This window comes from Cygnus olor, chromosome 3 (assembly GCF_009769625.2).
Source record: "Cygnus olor isolate bCygOlo1 chromosome 3, bCygOlo1.pri.v2, whole genome shotgun sequence".
Lineage (NCBI taxonomy): Eukaryota > Metazoa > Chordata > Aves > Anseriformes > Anatidae > Cygnus > Cygnus olor.
In genome coordinates this window covers 111,432,321-111,452,786 of record NC_049171.1, presented here as the reverse complement: position 1 = coordinate 111,452,786, position 20,466 = coordinate 111,432,321, and the positions used below count along the sequence as shown (strand labels likewise).

The 20,466-nt window shown below is 39.7% G+C and overlaps 1 long non-coding RNA gene across 5 annotated transcripts in view; it reads left to right on the top strand.

Moving 5' to 3' along the window:
* LOC121068125 overlaps nt 1–20,466 on the top strand; it is a 187,148-nt gene that overhangs the window by 149,698 nt on the left and 16,984 nt on the right. For 3 of the 5 annotated variants that reach the window (XR_005818627.1, XR_005818625.1, XR_005818626.1), the window contains exons 3-4: nt 15,824–15,966; nt 16,083–16,167. This is a non-coding gene — a long non-coding RNA (uncharacterized LOC121068125). The remainder of the gene's footprint in view (nt 1–15,823; nt 15,967–16,082; nt 16,168–20,466) is intronic. The other 2 variants (XR_005818629.1, XR_005818628.1) reach the window with 1 other exon arrangement.

The window sequence follows — 20,466 nt, the reverse complement described above, 5'->3', positions numbered from 1 at the left end:
TTCCGTATCTCCTTAATCAGGAGACTGCTTTCAGGTCAGAGGGAGGGAGGGAGTGAAGGGACTTAAACTGAACGCTTATTTGTTGGAGAGGACAAATAGAACCAAAGTCAGTCTCCATTGCAAATCTTAGTTAAAGCACAATTGCAAGGAGCTGGTTAAATCCAAGTCACAGTGTGGTGGAGTGGTAGGACTTCCCTTCACTCCCCAGACCAGATTAAAGTGGCTCTGGGTTTGGTTCTTTCCCTGCACAGAAACGCCTGGGCTCTCGCCAGTTCTGCCTGGAATCAAAGGGAATCTCTTTTCTGCAGTGAATTATGTGACGGGCAATTATGTGCAAATAACTATAAAAGTATGGGTTTTGTCAAGTTCCCGTAAAGTCCCTGTTTATATTCACAGACTTTTACTGTCTTCTTTCCTGGGGCTGGAGATTTCAGGAGCAGCTTGTGAACTTTGTTCCCCTCTTTTTTTTTTCTTATTCTGGTTTTGGGGGTATCACTGAACCGATGGCTGTTCCTGAGGGAATTTCCATGTGCTGATTCCACGTGCCTCTCCCTACACAACCTGCAAGTGTATCCCAAGTTAATCCCACCTCACTACGTCAATAGCCCAGTCAACAAAGACAATCTCTTAGGGTTTTCAAAGAGAAATAAGCATATTTAGACAGTGTGGGGGTCATCTATGGGATGAATAATCTGCTGAAGAGCTAGCAGCCCCTTGTTAATTACGGAGCCTGGGTAATTGAGCCCCCAACCACGACGTCTCTGGTAGGAGCCACCAGTGAGATCAGATGAATCCAGGCATGTGGGGCTCCTGCCTGAAGTCCTTCTGAGCATGAACAACAGTGGGTGCAAATTCAGTTTGGGTCAGTGTGAAAACATAATGCAAAATGCAACACAAAAACCCTGTGCAAGGGAAGAGTTTGACATCCTTCTGTTGTTCTCGGGGAATTAGTACAGCATCACTTTGGAATCAAGCACGTAATTTGAATGTTGGGCCTTCTAATTGATCCCAGTCTCAACAAAGACAGACTTGACATTACATACTATGTGATCACTGGCACAGCAGGGGCAATTAGACAGAGAGAATTGAATGGTGTGTTCATGAAAGAGCTAATAGAAATCAAAGATAAAAAGTTGCCTCCTTGAAATTATGCTCCCCCACACATGTGGTCTGTTCTTTCTTATATGAAGAATGTAGGGAGTATTTAATGAACTGGGTCTTAAGTGAGTATAGTGTGTTGCCCACTGCAACTGTGTGGTCTCCATTAAATGCAATACTGTATTTTTGATGGGCAAGCAAATTGGTTTCTTTTTGTTTGTTTGTTTTGCTGACATTAGCCAGGAGCTTACATTTTCCATTTCCTACCGTAAATTGTGCTTGTCCAGTTTTGAAGAGTACAGAATAAAGGTGTATAAATGTGTGTGTTGAGGGTGGCAATGTAGAAGATGGAGTTCAATAGTGCAGTTTCTGTTGGTTTTAATCTAGATTGAGGTGAATATTTACCTGTCAGATGCTTTCTCTCCAGAAATCACTGCCCTACTAACACTTCTCATGTCCTTGTGCACTCTTTAATTATTAGTATAAATATTATTAGTATAAATATTAATAAATTTGTACAAAGGTATTTGGATTGAAACACTGCATTTAAGTGACTGACTCATTCAAGTGCTCTACAGGCTGTAAGTTAGAGCTTTATTACAGGTTGACCAATTCTGACTTAAGGTGAGATGTGGTCAGTAAACATGGGTTTGTCTTGTTTTTCCCAAGTAGAAAACATTCTTGTTTTGAAGGTGTTATCTGGTGTAATCTCTGTTATTAGAATTAAGGTGGGAAAGTGTTACTGTGAGTGTGCCTGCTATTTTGGCAACAAAATCAGTAGTCACTGGGTACTGGGATGGCTTGAAAGTGCAGCCAATGCAATGTTAGCAGTGATCAAACTGGAGCTCTTGCTGCTGTGTCGGCTGCCAAAGATACATAGTTAGAGCCTTCATTCAGGGAGAATGAGGAAAATTCATAGTCCAATGACATTAAATAAAAAGAACAGCCAAAACCCTTATTATATATTTCCTATTTTCCATTTCTTTATATGTGATTTCCTTCTCCTTTACATCTCTCTGTGTCAGAAAGGTTCTTGTTTAAAAGGTTTTGTAGATGTTGGGAGCAAAAGCAACTGAACTTGAAGTCTGATCCAGCCAACCAGCTCCTCCTGCCATGTACAGCTGTTCTTTCCTTTCGAACCCTCCAAAACGACTCTGAGCTAAATGTTTCATTAAAAAAAAAAAAAAAGAAGGAAAAAAAAAAGGAATCATCAATCATAACCCTTCTGGTAAGGAGAAGAGGATTCTTCTGAACAATAAATAGAAAATTTCCTTGCATTCCTTTCAACACAGTGTCTGTTGCTCTTCCTGTAGTAACTGTTCTTTCTGTGCACCTACCTATCCTCCTTTCTGTGTGTTTCTTCTTCTCCATCCTCTCTCAAAACATGCTGTCTGCTCCGTCTTTCCAGTTGTATCACATTCCCTGACTTTTATCCTTTCCATCTTGTTTCCATGGGCCTCGTCTAGTACCACTGAAATTAATGGACATTTTGGCAATTTCTTTGTCTATAACAAAGCCGGATGCTGTCTAAGTGCTGCTGCACTTGGACCAGTAGTAAGTGTATCAGGTTCCCTATGAAACTCCATCACACTGGTGCTCAACAGGAAAATCAGTGCTGCTTTTGTCAGGCTAGCCAGGATGTACATCATTACTAAAGAAGCAGTCAGGCTGTATGGAAAATTAAATCAAACTCTAAGATCTCAAGATGAATTGGAGATTGGCTTCCTCCCAGTTCTGTTCCCGAGGCTGAGATCTTTAGCAGACATGCTGGAGTAGGGAAAAGATGGAGCAGGAGAAAGGGAAGTTTTAAATGCCCTGAGGCAAAAGCTTAGCCATCCTTCTCGGCAGCAGTTTCTAGCTCTCTGAAAACCTTACTCTCAGCTACTGAATAAGTGCTCACTGTTTCAATTTCTATATTGTTTTCCTCCTCTCCGTAAAAATATAAATATCAGTCTGTACAATAAGGTAGTCTGGCTTTTGGAACAGTCAAAGCTTAAAAAGCTGTTAGAGAAACTTTACAATAAAATATAAAGAGTATGTCACCTGCCTACTGTCCCCACTGGAGAGCCGTGTTAGAAAATCTCTTCCTGAACTGGTGGCTCAAGCTTTCTTTTTAGTTAAAATAAGATTGTCTGCATAAACCAGGCAAGGGAAGAAAGAAAGGGTCTTGAAGAAAGAAAGAGAGATTGAGAGAGGAAGAATCACAAATGAGTGATTGGAAAAATGTCTATTCTTTGTCCTGTAAGCACTTTAGTGACGCGTTAGAAAGCTGGTAACCCTAAGCTTCCTCTTGTCAGTGAAAAACAGGAGGTATCTCCGAAGCATAATTCTGCTCAGCTAAAACCTGAGTCAGCCTGCCAATGTACTTTCTGTCTTTGTGGATGATAAAGGAACAAAATGGCAACTCACTTTGTATGTTTGGTTTCTCAAGCAAATGCTTAAATTTGAAAAGGGTGAAATTGGTCCTTTGTGTATATGGAAGGAATACAGTACAGACAAATCTGTAGGGATGCCAGAGAGAAACCAGGGACACAGAGCAAGAACCAGCATGTGAATGAGCCTGTACTTTTGGGACAAAGGAAAGAGACAAACAAATGATGTCCAGGAGTAGACAGCACCAAGTGATGGGCACTTGTGACAGAGACGGAGCAAATGTCGCTAAAATGTCCGTGTGTTTGCAGCCGTGTTTGGTGCCCAGTGGTGACCAAGAAATGTTGGAGGCTGAGAGGTGTGAGGGCACAGGAGGAAGCAGCCAGCCATCTCTAGCTGCACTAGAGACCATGGTGCACAGAATGTGCTGCAGACTGCTGCTTCTGCAAAGCTCAGCCTATCTGGGATTTTACACTTAAAGGGCCTTGTTGACTGCCATTAATAATTTGCAGCAAAATCAGACAAAAAATGAATTTTTTTTTTAATGTTAAAAAAGCCACCCTAAATAATTATGTATTTTTTCGCAGATACGTGTCAGACCAGCAGGGTCATAGCAATCCTTGAAAGGTTAGAGAATTTGTTTGCCAGGGGACCATTGCTCTCCCATTTGTTTATTGCTTCATCTGACACCTTATGCACTTCCCATGTTGCTGAGGGCCGTCTATAAATCTTGTACCTTGTACCAAATTAAGAAGACCATCTGTTGAAGAAAGCCTGTGTGAGGAGGTTTCTTGGAATGCAGCACTGATGAAACTGTTGCACGTATACAGTTATCTGAAGCCCCTCTTTCCCTGCAGAGAAAGGGGGCAGGATTAGTTTTCTGTTGAGCACCACACAGCTCCAGTGAATCTGTAATTTCCAAATGTCTGTTGATTGGATTTGTGTATTAATGGTTATAAGGATCTTCCTCCTTAAGCTATAAATCACATTTTATGGTATTAATTCATAGGAAATGATTAAAGCATCCTAAATAGGTAAAGATTTACAGGTTTAATATTAGCTGCTTGACTGGCATCTCCTCTTGATGTTGTAGTGCCAGAAGACTGATTGGAGTGAGTTCATTTTTATGGAGTTATTCTTCATTAATAACCTGTTTCTGACTCCATCAAACATGTGCAAGGGACACGGAGACAGTTATTTGTTCTGAATATGAGGGACTGTAGGTTAAATGTTTTCCTTCATTTCAGATTAGTTACAGTACTGTGTTCTCTGCCGTAAGCAGCAACTCACTGCTGAGGGATGTGTGAAACAGGCAGGCAGTCTGGTTATATTCTACAAAACGATTCCTGAAAATTCAAGGATGCCCATTGTGAAGGGATAGCAGATTTGGCTTTCTTTTTTCCCCTTATTTGATAATGTAAATGTTTTTCATTTTGAAGAACGCACTACCTTTTTAAAAGTAATCTTGATGGGGATTTGAAAACAAGAGGGAATAGAGCCCTGGTAGATCTGCTCAGAAAATGTTTTCCAAGAAGCAGGGAAGAAACAAATTGTTGTGAGAAGTAGTTTGTGAGTTAGTATTTGTGTATTTGAATGGGTAGAGGGCAATGCAAAGAGGATCAGAGATACAGTAATTGTATCTGGGAAGGTCATGCATAGTCGCAAGAACATTGTCCATTTCTGCTGGTACAAAACAGGAAGATCTTTTTTGAATGACAGGTTGAATTTCAATCTCTTGGTGCCTGCATGTGCATAACCTGTGTATCCACAGGTTATGTTGCCACATTTCTACAGCAAAAAAAAGGCTGTGTAGCCATCTCACTTATCTCCTGTTAAAAATAAACATAACTGTAATGCAATGGTATCTCCATCTTTATTAAAACTGAAGGTAGTATCTCCATCTTCAATCAGTCTGAAAGGTGCCATGCTTTTTGATCTCCTGAACATGAGACACTTTTTTGACGTCATCTAAATCATATGCATCACGTTGCAGTAAACAGGAAGGTCTTGATGCTACTCATCTCTCACACTGCCCAAACCTAGTTCATTGGGCAAGTTTGGAATAAGAAAGGATCATTTCCTAGCCATCATGATAGAAGATGGATTAAATCGGTCGTTTCCAAATGTTGATCCACAGACCTGAAGGTCTGCAGAGACTTAGCTGACCTTGAGAATTTTCCATGCTTTGATTCAGCGATTAAATCATGTTCGAAGACGTTCACCAGTCAGAAACATATCATCGGCTGATGATATGGCTGGCAAAATTTGACAGAAGTCAATGCAGTCATGCAGCCCTCACTGCCTGAAGAACTGTCCTCTTTCCCAGACCGTGTTTAAAATCTCTTCCTGTGAGAGCCCACAGCGGTGTCATTGCTACTGCAGCACTATTTGGTTATCAGTGGGAGGAAAACAGTCTTTGTGATCACCTTTTCTTAAGATGTGTGTACGGTATAAAAAGTTTTGAACACTTCTGGCTTTTACTTCCGAGAAGTTGGAAGGAAAGAGAGTTATTACCACAGAAAAACAGAAGTATAATACTGGATGTTTGTATGTTAGAGGTGGTCCATGTACAGTGCCTGGAGGATCTTCTGATGAGATGTCACATCATATAAGAAATCCAATACTCAAATGCTGTTGTCATAAAAAGAAGGTTTTACTTTGACTCTATTCCAGTACTCTGACTCTGTTCCAGAAAAATAAAGAACCAGTTTTATAATGAAATTACTTTGCTTTGAATGCTGTTCACATACAGAAAATGAAAAAAACCTTCATGTTCTGGTTAGAGAAATTAGCCCCAAGAACATTTTAATGCTACTCGCTCTTATTTTTGATTTTGTGTTCCAGAAATGTCTGTGTTGCTTGCTAATGATCATAAAGCATTATCAGCCCATCCTTTGCCATGCATAATGAAAGCCAGCATCTCAGCAACATTAGGAAGAAGCTTTATTTAGATACCAAAAGAAAAGCCTTTTTTTTCCTTTTTTTTTTTTTAAAGACCAGCAATGATCGTGGACAGTACAGCAAATCACAATGTTTTTCACAGCAAAACACAATCAAATGTTTTTATTCTAGCCAACAAACAGGTTTCTGATTCTGAGAATAATACCGTGACACAGAAGGGCATCTCTAGCAGCGTGCCATTAAAACTCCTTGGCCTGTATAAGAGCTTGGTTCTGACTGTGTTTAAGGAACTTTGGATTCAATGGGACTCTTCCCCTGACACCTACTGACATCTCCCAGGTCCTGTCAATAGACCACTGGGAAGAGAGTTTTCTTTGCCCCACTTAGCAGCCGTTTCACTCTGACATGCATGGGAGGCTGAGCAGATAGCTGGGGTGTTTGTGAAGATGCTGCTGGCATCTGTGAGTATAAACTTAGGTTTGGGACCTGGGTGGCTTTTGTGTTTGGTTTTGGGGAGAAAGGAGTGCCACCATTCTCTTGTTCTGATAGAAGAAAAGAGGCATGGATCTGCTTTTGCTATCTTTTTTTTTTGTTAGCTCACTAAGTTCAAGTAGAAAGGCACCTGATGGAGCCTCTTATCCCTAGGATGTCTTACTGCTAAATGGATGAGATACCTCAGACTAAGAATGATTATAATTATTCCCTGTTTTCTTGACACATTCCCAGAGCTCACATGTACTGCCTAAAAGAGAGTGGAGTAATAGAAGGGGAGAAACACACTTAAAGACGTGAACTAAGGGTGACAAATCCTTAAGAAATTGCTTTGAATGTCATAGTTCCCAATTATTCAGGACGCCTAATGCCACTGTATGATTTTCCCTTGTTTTGCCTATGATATTGTTTAATACTGCCTCGCTTTTTACTTGTTGTCTTCACTTATTTCAAAAATGTATTTCTCTTATAGTTTGAATACTGTTTGCAAGGGTATTTGAGTGGCTAACTTTGTTTAGGCTCCAGATTCCCAAGGGTTTCCCCTGAGACAAGTCTGAGATACTTGCATCTTTTTTTCTTATCAAGTAATTCTAGTTTTTAATCCATGAAAAAAAGTTACATTGCAACTTCATGCCTTGAAACCCTACATTTTCTTCTCAAGTTGCTCACTTTACTGTTCGGAAGAGGACACATCTACCACTTTACTCGTAATAGTAATAAAATTCCTTAAATACATCAGTTCTAACAACAGCTCCTGGAACATCTTCCTGGTGATTTCCTTCTGATGTGACCTGCTGCTATTTACATTAAGAATCTCTGGCTGCTCGAAAAAGGGATCAATATTGCAGCACTCCAGTAGCATTTAGATTTCTTCTTTTGCTTCTTGGCCTGTTTTTTTTTTTTTTTTTTTTTATTATTATTCCTAGGGAAATCCCATCCAGCCTGGCACTGGTCTCTAAGGCGCTGCCCTTTAGTAGCTGCCACCCACCCAATCAAAGCAGGGCAGAAGCTGCCAAGCTCTAGTGCTTCTTTGCTTTATTCCTTGAAGAATGTCCCTGCCTCCTCTTTCTTGGATGTTTTCTGTATAAACATTTGTGACTCTGTCTCACTGTTAGCCAAGATCATGTTTGCTTGCAATTAGTGGAGCTTTTGAACAGATTTGGGCCAGTGCTACACAGTTCAATAATCACCACTTTTCCACTCTTTTCTAGTAATTCTTTTGTGATGGGCAAATATATTTCACAACATAATAATGTCCCTTGGCAGGTTTGATCTCATTCTCATAATGTGAATGTTTATAGACAATGGACTCAATATGCCAGTTAAAACAGATTTTGATTTTGCTTATCTACAGCCAAAGTTCTTGGCCCCTGGTGCACAACCAAACCATGTGTAAAAAGGTATTCAGCTCGGAATGAGATCACTAACATCTGTTGCTGCACATAACATTTAATCTTCAAGCACCATCAACAACAACAAAAACCTGTCAGTTCAAATTCAGAAATGTAGAAACATGGGCACTGTGAGACAGAGCTTCGATTCCTCTTAACTGCTGCCATGCCTTGTGCACACCGTGGTGCTCTCCTTGCAGCTACGGTAGTCCTGTCCTCAGAAGTCCCAGAGGGTTGCACCAGGGGAGCGAAAAAAAAAATACTTTCTGAGAAGAGGAGTCCAAAAGGCAGCCAATCCCCAGCTGTCCCAGTCCCTGGCAGTTGTGGTCTTGCTGAAAGGAGGTGCCAAAAGGTGGTAAATGAGAGAGATGTTAAGCGGTCGAGAGGGTTTGCAAATATTCCCATAACTGAACATGATGACTGTACTAAAGCTGTTATGTGCCAGTCACCTATGAGTGGCTAAAATGGTGAGATTAATCACTGTAGAAATCTCTCCTAACCTGTATCGTTCTCTACCTTCTAAACAGTTGTTCTCCAAGAGCGTCTGATCTCAAGACAAACAACAATCTGCAAGCTGTTGAACAACTCTTCACCATTTGCTTCTTCTGCTAGTGTGCCAGCTACTGTTCCCAAGTTACTACAGTGCTTTTTCTAAGCAGACTGGGCAATAAGTGCATTGCAAGGTGATCCTGTTTCTGAGGACCGAAACAAACAAGTATGGTGTTTTAAGATACCATCTGCATGGACCTTTCCCTGTAGGAGAGCTGGCAGATGCCACTCTGTGTGAGTGACATCTTACCCACTCCAGCCGTTAATCATGTAACCCAGTGCAGAAACCATCAGAAGCTTAGGTTAATGTGCTCTACTTGGAAAAAGGAGATGACATGGTCTCAGTTTTTCCATCCATGTTATGCTGCAGTATTGTTTGGAAGAAGGCTCAGGTGTATTCTCTGTACTGTTAATGGCTTCACTGTCTGCACTGCAATTTGTCAGAGTAACCACAAAGACAATTTCCTACCCCTTCCCACCATGTTACATCCCTATATTGGCAGCAATCAGATTCTTAAATCACCTGCTGTAACTACCTTTTGTTGTTATTGTTCAGGGGTGGAGGGGAAGACAATTTCTCCAGTAATTCCACCTGAGGACTAAATTGCAAGAGCACAGAAGGTCTTCATATCACTCAGAGGTGCTTAAGTTTTCTAGTCCTTGATGGTACTAACTACTGTCTGAAGGCATCTCACTGCAAAATCTCATCACTATCCAACCATTCACCACAGAAGCAGGTTAATGTAGTTGATTTGATGGAAAGGGTGGCCTAGGTTGTCTTTGTGTAAATAGCTGCTTAACTCCTGCACCTTGCTTTAGTTGCATCTTCACCAAATCTGGTGTTCAGAGGCATTAAATCTTTTAAATGTAGTTACTGATATATGTAATTGTATTTTGCTTTTGATCCTTGCCTTTAGTCATTGTCTGCAATGCTGTTTGGCTTATGCTCTAACCTATGAAGTAATAAGTTATCTTAATTTTGGGAAACCTTTGTAGATGGAGCAACATCCCATATATTTGTGTTGGAGCTCATAAGTACTGTGCCTACTTCTAACTTCTGCTGATACGCAGACATTGCCCTGATCTTTATAGTAAAAGTAACTCCTAATTATTCTGGTTGCTCTTGATAATCTGCAAATGCAATTTTGAATCTCTTCTTCATCTTAGTGTTCCTGAGAGACAGCATAAAGGCACAGTTTTCTAACTATTCTGAAGAACAGGAATTATAAGCCATTCCTACAGGTGTTCCTTCTGGATCAGGATCTAAATTAAGTATCTATGCTTTATATAACTTTCAAAATGCTTGGAACCCACCCTGGAGCTTTTTCAGAAAGCTTATATAGAATGCTGCTTCTAGATATATGTATCTTTTCCATTCGTAGATGGCAGATGGTCTTGGCTTATTCACAGGTTCTGTCCAATGCACCTGGAGTCTGATAGTGCTTGATAATCTCAGCAATCTGAATCACACCAGTGTGTAGTCATGAATTCTTGATAATGTAGATGAAACTTCACATTGTTGATGAAACCTTTACTGCTTTTCTTAATCATAAGAAGTCTCTCACATCATTCACTGAATGCTCTCATAGACATACATTTGTTGTGCTTCTCTGGTATGGGTGTTGAGGCTATGCTTTTTTAAATGCAGGGGAAAAATACCATGACAATGCAAGGGGAATAACATGAGATATCAATGAACTAAGGTAAATTAAGATTTAATGTTATGGCATATTAGTTATATTGTTCTTGTCTACTAGAGCTACAGCTCTGAGTCCTTGAGAAAGGAAAGGTTTATTGAATTATTCTGTTGTATGACGTTGTTGTTGTAATTGTACCTGCTGGTCTGGTGCTATGAAGTTCCTGATCTCCTTGATTGCTCTGATCTTTCATTGACTCTTAGTTTTCACTGGAAGTTCGTCATCGTCTTGCATGGATGAAGCGTATGTTGCATCAAATGGAAATCTGGGTCTCATGTTCTTTCCAGGAGTCATGGTTAATGAACCTGTGCCAAGACTTCCTGTGATTTGCATACAGTACCTTTTGTTATGCCCTAACGTTCCTTGCAGTGAAATATGTTTGTCATACAGTCCTAAACATACAAATTGGCCCAGTCTTTCCAAGTAATTTGCACGCCAAAGAATTCAGTTATGGCTCTGAATGGGCCTAGGCCACAATGCTGTGAGACAGGCTTATTTAACAGAGATTCTAGAGTGTTTGGCACATTGTATTTGCCAGGGTGAGGAATGAAATGCAGTCCTGGAAAGAGGATTGTCATGCAGATGATTCACTGCAATCAAACACTTTGAGAAAATATGGTCTCTAAATGTTATGTCTACACATAATTAACTGTACTTATTATAGGACCTGTAGAAATACAGAAACTGTGAAGTTTAGGGAAAATTAAGTTAGGTTTTCAAATATATACCAGGCTGCTCAGTGCTTGTTTTTTGGGAAAAAAAAAAAAAAAGGCAATTTCTTTGCCAAGTAAACTGAAACATGCTAAAATGCAAATGTTGATGTATTTCAACAAAGAAATTCAATCGCTGAATGCAAACTTTGTCTTCAAAAATTGAAATGTTGAAAACATCCAGCTTTCAAACTGAAAAGTAGGATCATATATACACAATCTTTATTTAATCAGCAGCTTTGACATTTTTATGTTAAAATTTTCTCCAGAAATTGTATTTTTTCCCCCTGCAATATGCCCAATTTACACACAGTATACTTAAATGCAAATAGACGCACTTAGAGTAGAGCTGACAGTTTTAGTTCCAGATGTGACTATATGCGTATATACATGTGCTATATATAATATGCATAGTAAATATTGATTTTTTTTCCATTTTCATTACTAATGCCTCAAAATTGAACACAGTGTTTGAGCGTACTTGTATAAGAATTGATATCACTAGAGACATGACTGCACGTGCTCTTTATCCGGAGGGCAGGACAAGGTTCAGTAATCAAGCAAATTTCTGAATGAAAATATTATGATTTTCAGTGCAGTGGATGCATGATAAACAAAATCAAGCAGTGCCTTATGCTGATAGAGTAGGACATACATTCCTTCTGTAAGCAGTTTGACTGTTTGTTAACGGCACAAGACAAAAGACTAAAGGGAGATGGATGTACTCTTTCTTTACAACGGGGTGGTTAACTGAGGGGCAAATCCTCTGCTGGACAACAGAAATAATGCCTTTATGAGGAGGTATTAGGAAACAATTTTTCTCTGCAAAAGCTAGTGTTTGTCATACAGAGTAGAGAAAACAGATTGAGTAGTCAGAAGATTAGTAACCTCAGGCTAATCGACACTACAAATCACGATCAGTTTAAACTTCAGGTCTTGGAAACGCTGTCTGAAAAATGGGACAAAGAGCCAGTGGTAGGCTGGCACTCTTCTTTTTCCTCATCAGAATGATGATATGTTCTATTGGCAACGTGGAGCTTGCTCAGTGACACTGGGCGTCCATGTGACAGGCAGAGAAGAGCCCAGGACAGCATGGTGCTGCTAGCCAGCCAGCGTGGCCCCACGGGCACAAGGACAGCAAGAACATCCTTCTTCAGCTTGGTCAGGAGGGTGTTAGCACAGCACTGAGACTAAGTTCACAGGGAGCCCCGCCAAGCACCTTTTGGCTCCCTACTAGAGGAATGGTGTGCAGGAGCCAAGACAGGGAAGCCCTGAGGAAGAGCCATGGCCAAAACTGTAGAAATCACATCTAGGTCTGAATAGAGCACTTAACTGACCAAATTTGGATTGTCACCAATTGCTTCTATTTAATGAGACACTGTGGAAACCAGGACCGTACTCTATAAACTTCAGAAAGGGGGAGCAGTACGTCTAGGTCGGTGCTTAACCAACTAGAGTAATCGGTTGTGTGCGAGACACTTTGGGGGATAGCTGCTTTTCAGTTCATGGAAAGAACGAGGTGTCGTTTCGTTTTTTTTTAGGGTTGTAAGTTTGTAACTAATTTTTGTCTCTCCTTGCCAGTGTAACGGTTTGAATGTTAATTTAATTTTGCAGAATATCATTTATGTAAATGTAATTAGAAGGGAAACATGATCGGGAGATGCACAGCACCAAAGAAAATTTATTACTCCGAGGGGTATTGCTCTAATCATTCAACTGCAGTATTGAGTTTCCCCAGATTTAATCTAAAAGCAATAAATTACAAAAGGCTAATGTCCTGCCCAACAAAAAGCTGTCATGAACCCAAGTTTCTGTGGGGAAAAAATTCAACTTCATTTCAGCAACAGGCTCTCCTCGTTTACACATTCCTTTTATGATTCCAGTCAAGTCAAAGTAAAATGAATACAAATGTGAGAGTTCGAACACTTTCCCTGAATATGTATGTGTGTCTGTTGGTGATTGTAATAGTCAGCAATCCCAAACACTGGGACTCCTCTATCTCTGGCAGAATTAGGAATGTGGTTCCGCAAAGATACAACTGCAAATTCTTCTCCCCACCTTAGCCTGACCCTGTGATTTAGAGGAAGGCAAACTTGAGTCTGATTAATTCCAGTGTCCATATGAAAGTCTGTTGCTAATGTACTGTAGTTTTTGTTCTCCTGCCGACAAAATTAATGAGAAGAAACTCTCCATGTGCCTGAGTCGTAGGGACTGCAACTTGTGTACTCCATGGAAAGCCCTGCCTGTGCGGGTAGTTGCTGTGTCGGTGGTGCTGGCCTGCATTTACTAAAGAGATGCTTTAGGAAAGGGGAATGAAAAACAAATGGATAATCAAATCAGATTGTGTGGTTACTTCTCGAAACCCAAACGTGAGTTTCCTTGGCAGTTCTGCTGTTTAAGGAGCATCTCTCCACTTGAAAAAAACCTACCGTGAAACTTTGTCAGCAAATAAACAACAGCTAGGCAAAATAAGAATGTGAAATGCTTGCCTAATGTGTATGCTAAAACACTGTTAAGTGTTGGGGTTTTGCGGTGCAATTTAGAATGAAGGCTGATGCCAACATTACACTTCTGTAAGAAGGGGAGTAATTAGTACAGGAAATAGGTTTCTTATGTTTTATTTAGCCAAATTCATCTCTGGTTTAACTCTGCTGTAGCCTGGATTGCATTTGTTCTTATTTCGCAGTGTTCCTCTGCACAGTTCTTTCTAACATGACCTTTAATTCATTGTGATTGTCTTTTATTTTAGGTAAGGGCCATAGTTCCTCTCTCAATTTGTTAGCATCAATTATGTTGTAAGCCCGGGTTTCTTGGCTCGCAAGATGAAACCCGTCAGATTTGCAACAAGTTCTTACAAAGTGCAAATTGGCAGGTTTACAGATTCCCACAGCTGTGCATGGGACAAGGGGAGAAGTGCAGGGCTGCAGAGTCAAAGGCACAGAGAAACAGAACTGGGAGAGGAATGGGCATAAATGCAAGGAGCAGAGAAAAGCAACGTCAGTGTTAGAGGCAGGGGAGCAGGGGCTCAACATATGAGTTACTTGTGTCCTTGGGGAGGAAGAACTCTTCTTACAGGGCTGCTTCCACATGGCGGGTACTTTGCGTAGCAAAGTTTTTCCCAAGTTCTGTTTCATTTCAGCCAACCCAAAGATAAACTGAAAGGAGGAAAAAGGATAATAAATTCATAACAACATACATACTGCATCAGCTTTTGGTCTGCAGGGTTCTGGTGTAAAGCTGTTTTAGCTGCAATTTCCACCCACAGGCGTTTAGGGAGGTACAGATGTGTGCAACAGAACATAGGACAAACTACCATGGGTACACTTAATTAACTGTGAACACATACAGTTCTGATCACCTCGTACTCAATCAAATATGTAAGTACAGCCCAGATCATGACAACCTGAACAATGTCAGGCGTCTACTGTGTGGCTGTATGGAGGGTCTCTCTCAGCTGAGCCTGGTTTCGTGGCTTTTTGCATGCTAATCAGTAGAGAACACCAAAACCACAGAGCAGCATTGGAAAAGGTCTTACCTTGGTGATCTGTGGTGTACATTGATTGAAAGGTGTAGTGCTAAGAGACCTAAGATGTATTTTTTCATTTCACAAGACGTAATTGCTCTAGCTGTGAAATAATGCTCCGGATTTTTTATCCCCCCCACTTTTTTTTTTTTTTTAACATAATGCACGAAGGGGAATCCCACATCATGGAAAATATTTTCTGCTCCAAATGAAGATGACTGTTCTAAAATTCCTTCAGATGCACACATGAAGATTTTATTAGTCAAAGAAGTCTTCCAAGATCATCATCATTTACTAGAATTCCTGTGTTACTCATTCCAATGAGATTTATAATTATAAACTGGTAATTAAAGAGAATTCACTATGTAATTCCATAGGAATTCCACTGTGATCTGACATTAATTAACAACCAATTATAAATTATAATATATCTGAAGAAAAACCACCAGTGTCTGTATTCCTTCCTTCAGTTACAATGAAATGTTAGAAGGAATTTTGCTTTCATGAGCCAAGCTGTGTTGCAGATTGATCGTTATTGCCGTGCGTTATGGGTGTGTTTCCACAATGCAGCAACTACATGGATGGGCAGGTTCGACCTACTAAGGATGTGAAAGAACTTTTATCCTTGTCTCTCTTGTAAGAGGCATCTGTCTCACAGGATTCCAACCTTCTGTCTGTTGACAAGTGTGCACGCTTTAACGCTTAGATTTTATCTGACTTGTTATGTAAATTAGACCGATGTGATGCACTGCTTTTGTGCCTGATGCACTCTCTCTGGCTTGAAAGTATATTTTCAAAAATTAAAGCCAAAAAGAGAAAAATAGTAACCGGCTCCAATGAGAATCTCTTTGGAACAGAGAAGACATGATACTAGGTTAAGGGTGTAAACACGATTTTGGCGTTATTTGCCCATCTGCATTAAAGATCTGATATCTAATGGACTTTGTATTTCCCCCAAATCTGGCAGGTATAGTGCTATCTAGAGAAATATGTATAATAAAATACCTGATACATGTGGATAATCGATACTAAACCTCTTTCTTTCTTTCTTTCTTTTTTTTTGTGTTGTTTTGTTTTGTTTTGTTTGGACAGCTCAGCTCAGTAATCACCGTGAAGGTGTTCAGGAAGTTTGAGGAAGTGGGATAATATGAAATTCCATAAAGTGCAAAGCAATGTAGAGAACAAGACAAATAAAAGAAGACAACAGATTATTTTTGCATTGATGAAGTCATGAGGTAAGTTTTCAAAGCCTTGCCCTGCAGATTAATTTCCACCATCTCCATTAAACTTAATGAAAATCACTTGTGTTTCTGAGTGTTTCTTACCATGCTTCTCCCTTGCCTCTTTGCAGTTCTTCCCTGGACCTTCCATATCTCCTTTGATCAAGCTTCCTAGACCTCTCCCCTGAAATGTGGCATCTGATCTGGTTAAAGTTAGTAAGTAATAAGAGTGAAGTGTGGCCCTTGTGGTCACCTCTACACCCAGCTTTCATTATAAAGCATCACTGGCCTGAGCACGAAGTAATTCAGGAAAAGAACAGTGTGGCCTGTTTTAGTTGCCTATATTAGAGTAACTTGCTGCTCTAAAACACGTCTGTAGCAGTAAGCTACCATTCTCATGGACTTTGTAAACATGGTAGTGTGGCTGAACCAAATTCCAACGCATATGCTTCTATTGCTAGGGTCAGATGTGTTTTTTTGTGTGTGTGTGGTTTTTTGTTTCTTTGTTTTTTTCAGGAGAGTATTCTGCCTTTGATGGTATCTGAAATTACACTCATTCCTTGAATGAGAAGGTCCATTTTGGACCTGCTGCTGACTGTTCATGCAAAAGCACTGTCCTTGCAGTCCTCGATCTTTCTCTGAGTTAGTGTAGGTGCATGGATGTACCACTTTTTTCCCTCTGTTGTAATTTTCTGCCATTTTTACAGTATGTACCAGAACTGATCAACTGGAGCAATCTTCTTACTTAAACCCAAACAAATCTGCAATCCATTGACAGTCTTGACCAAGAGATAGGACTGCATGTTGCTTTCTTGTTAATGTAAACATACCTGTTCTCATATAAAATAGATATAGTTTCAGCTGGGAAATTCCCGTAAAAATCTCATCCTGTTACGTTGCATCTGATTTGTTATCAGAGCATCTCTGAATAGCTTTGCCAGTTAGCTTTTGCCAGTTACCGACAGCAAGGAAGAAAATGCAGCTTTGATGTATGCAAATACTGTAAACTTACTAGATAAACTCAGCTTCAACAGTGAATCAGCCTAGCCCTGTTGGACCCAGAGAGTATACATAAACTAAACTTGCTGCTTTTACTTGTAACTATCCCTAGAAGGGATTAAGCTTTTAAGATCTGGCTACATGCATTTCAGATACTAATATGCTCTTTTGGTTCTGTGCCTGAATAAGATTTAGTGGAATTTGGAGAGCAGCTGGACACTAAAGCTTTAGGAGATCCAGCGTCAAAGCAGGGCTCGTAGTAACCAACATCCTGTCAGCAGATCCAAATGTTCTATATTTAACCTACTATTAAAATTATGTTTTGTTATTTTTGTCTACCTTCAGCTAAAAAGTTTGGTTTCTGTAAGATTAGAGAGCAAGGCAAGTTCAGTTAAGGCTATAAAATTTATCTCACTGCTTTCTTTTTAGCTTGCTGTTGATCTCATGGCAGCTGAAAGGGCAAATGGGAAAGATAGATATTATATTTCAAAGGGAAAGTTATGAAAGTCTAAACTGCTTCCAAAGTATATTTTACTTCTAATAATGAGAACTGGATGAACAGCGTTTAAAAAAATATGAACCTGCCCCAACTACATTGGTTCAGAACTAACTGATCTAATGCAGTTTTCCAAAGAATAATTGATATTATATAATCATAACTGGCAGTTTATGTCATGGAAGTGACACTTGACACTTTGCTGCTAACCAGTTTAACATCATCAATTAAAACATCACTTTTGTAATGACATTTTAGTAACCAGTTTAATACCATAAATTATGACCTCACCTTCTTTTATGGCATCAGGGTTGAATAAAAGGCTTTCTTTAGAAAAAAAAATAAGAAGGAAAAAAGGAGGAAACCTTAACATTGTCCCTCATTTTGTGCTCATAAAAGGTGCATATGTTCTAGCGCCCTAGTCACTGTCCTCACTGGGGGGAACTGAGAACTGCAAACAAGTGTGACATAAACAATTGAAAAGAATGTGCTTTGGTTTAGCATAGACAATCTCCCAGTAGACATTAGTGTCCTTTGTATAACACCAATGGAAAACATCCAGAAATGGAGAAGGAAGTATGGGTTTACTCATGGAACCCGATGAGCTCAATTACAGTGCAGTAATACTTACTGAGATGTGGTGTGAAAGGTCAAGATTGTGTCATTACCCACCAGTGGGTGTTCTTTTTCTTCATGGTCAGTGTCTTTAAAGTAAACCTTTCTATCTTATTCTTCACTGAATGGTCAAATTTTCGTGCTGGAATCTGGTACTTTACATCTCGGACCCTTGTTGACACTGGATTCCATTACGCCTGCTGGTGATTTGAGTCATGATTTGGCACATGGGTCCATCTGTTTGTGCTGATTTTGCCTCGTAGAACCATATATGAGCTGCACATGAATTAAGTTTGGAGGACGACTCTCAATGAAAGAAAGGTCTCTATGAATGCATGTCTTTATATGATTAACTAAGAGGACCCAAATACCCCAAATACTCAAAGTATATTGTGTCCTTTCAGAGCTGGCTTTCTAAAGGTATATAAAATCAGCTTCCTTCTCTTCCTACCAAGGTCAATAAAACTGTTATCAGTGACCACAGCCACAAGCAGAACAAATCATAATTAAGCATTTTCAAAATTATTCCTGCGTTTTTTTTCACTTGAAACTGAATCATTGCCGTATTAAGCTGTGCAGAACTCCATTGAGACTCTACCCTGAGATAGTGTCCAGTATGTCTTCTAATGCTTATGCAGAAACTTAACCTTGTACATGCAGACGGTCCCTGTGAATTCATGTGTTTCTCCCATGGCTTGGCTTCATATCAGGTCCTTGGTTTGCAAAGTGGGGAAAAGGGAGATAATCCTAGATAGGAAGTCAAACTCATATTTTAAAAACTGAGCAACCGTTGCTTATATACTGGGAGATAAGCATTTCCCTGAATAATATGCAGAGTAATTTCCCTTACTATGCAGAGTAATTCCCAGACTGTAAATCAAGGATATGACAAATGGGTGCCACATGCCATCTGGGCAACTGTTCTGTCCTTGATGAAGTGCCCAGTGTTCAAGAGATGTCCTAATACTGGTGAGAAGGTGGTAAGTCAGTATGTATGAAAACACTTCTTAAATTACAGACAAAATTTTAAGCAAATCCATGTAAATTGTCAGTGCATATCTTAGTGGTCTCCTGAGGATGCTATGAATTACCTACTCTCTTTTCTCAACATTTTTTCAAAAGTTTTTTTTCCTCCATGAATATTTATGTCGATGCCTCATTTGCTGACTGAATTTCCACTCTATTGGAATTATGCTTCCCCATAGTGCACCCAGGAAAGGTGAGCCGTTAGAGGTGAGGAAAAGAGATTCCATGACCTTTAGGAAATAGCAAGTGGCACTAGATAAAACGTATTCTGTGAGGGGTTACTTATGGATTGGTTGGACATAATTACCAAAAAATTATTATCTCTCTGAAACAATTAACTTTTGGTAGATCAGACTCCAAGTCTCCAGAAGCTCTGAACTTTTGCAAATGGGCTTTGCCTATTGCCACTCTTAGGCAATGAGTAATTCTTACAATAGGTATGGATGATAGATACCACATATTTCTAGTTATGAGTATGGACTTATTTACAGCTGGCATTTTTTTAAAGTAAGTTGTAAATGTAAAGGTGCTAGATTCAGTGCTTATGAATGTGTTTCCTTGGTGATAAAGCTTTCACTAAGCACGTTATCTATCTGTGCTATCTTATATGCAGACAAGAGATGATTCACACTGTATGTTATAGGTCTTGTGCTTTAAAATTGAATCCTCTGTTGACTTATGGCTGAGAAACATAGAAATCAAATCCACAGCTGGTTCTTCTTAAAAGTGAAGTTTTGGCAAAAGCAATGAAGGCTTTAATACATTACAAAAGTATGCATTTTTTAAAGTTGTTTCACTTCCTATTTTCTCTCTGCCAAACTCCCTGAAGTTAGGAGGGCTCTTGTGTTTCATCTTGCAGTTTCAGCAGAACATAGCCTTTATTTAGCATGCACCATTACTGCCTACTAAATGCAATGAGGATGTTAGCTCATGGGGGCACACAGATTAAATAAATAAACACATAGAGTGAAATCTCTGGCACAGCGCAAAAAATTTTCTAATGATGAAGCAGTTGTAGTCAGAAATCTCTTCAGTGGAAGAACAGAAGTGGTTTTGGAAAAGTTAAGGTGGGACAGAAAGAATCAGCAAAACCTTCCTTGTCCTGACAAATAATTTTTCTATCACAAGAGTGAGAAGTGCTGGCCCTGTTGAAGTCAAGGGGAGTTTTACCATTCTTTCCACTTAACCTTAATTTGTAAGTAAAATAAGGGAGAGTTGGCCTGTTGTATGTCTGTGGGTAGTCTGTTTTTGCTTTATTCTGGTCTTTGGTAAAAGGATGCTCTTGCTTGTCATCAGCTCTAGCACTTGGGAGCTTACAGTGGTTATAACACAGAAGAACAGGTAGGTGCAAAAGACGCAAAGTGAAAGCAGACCTGCTA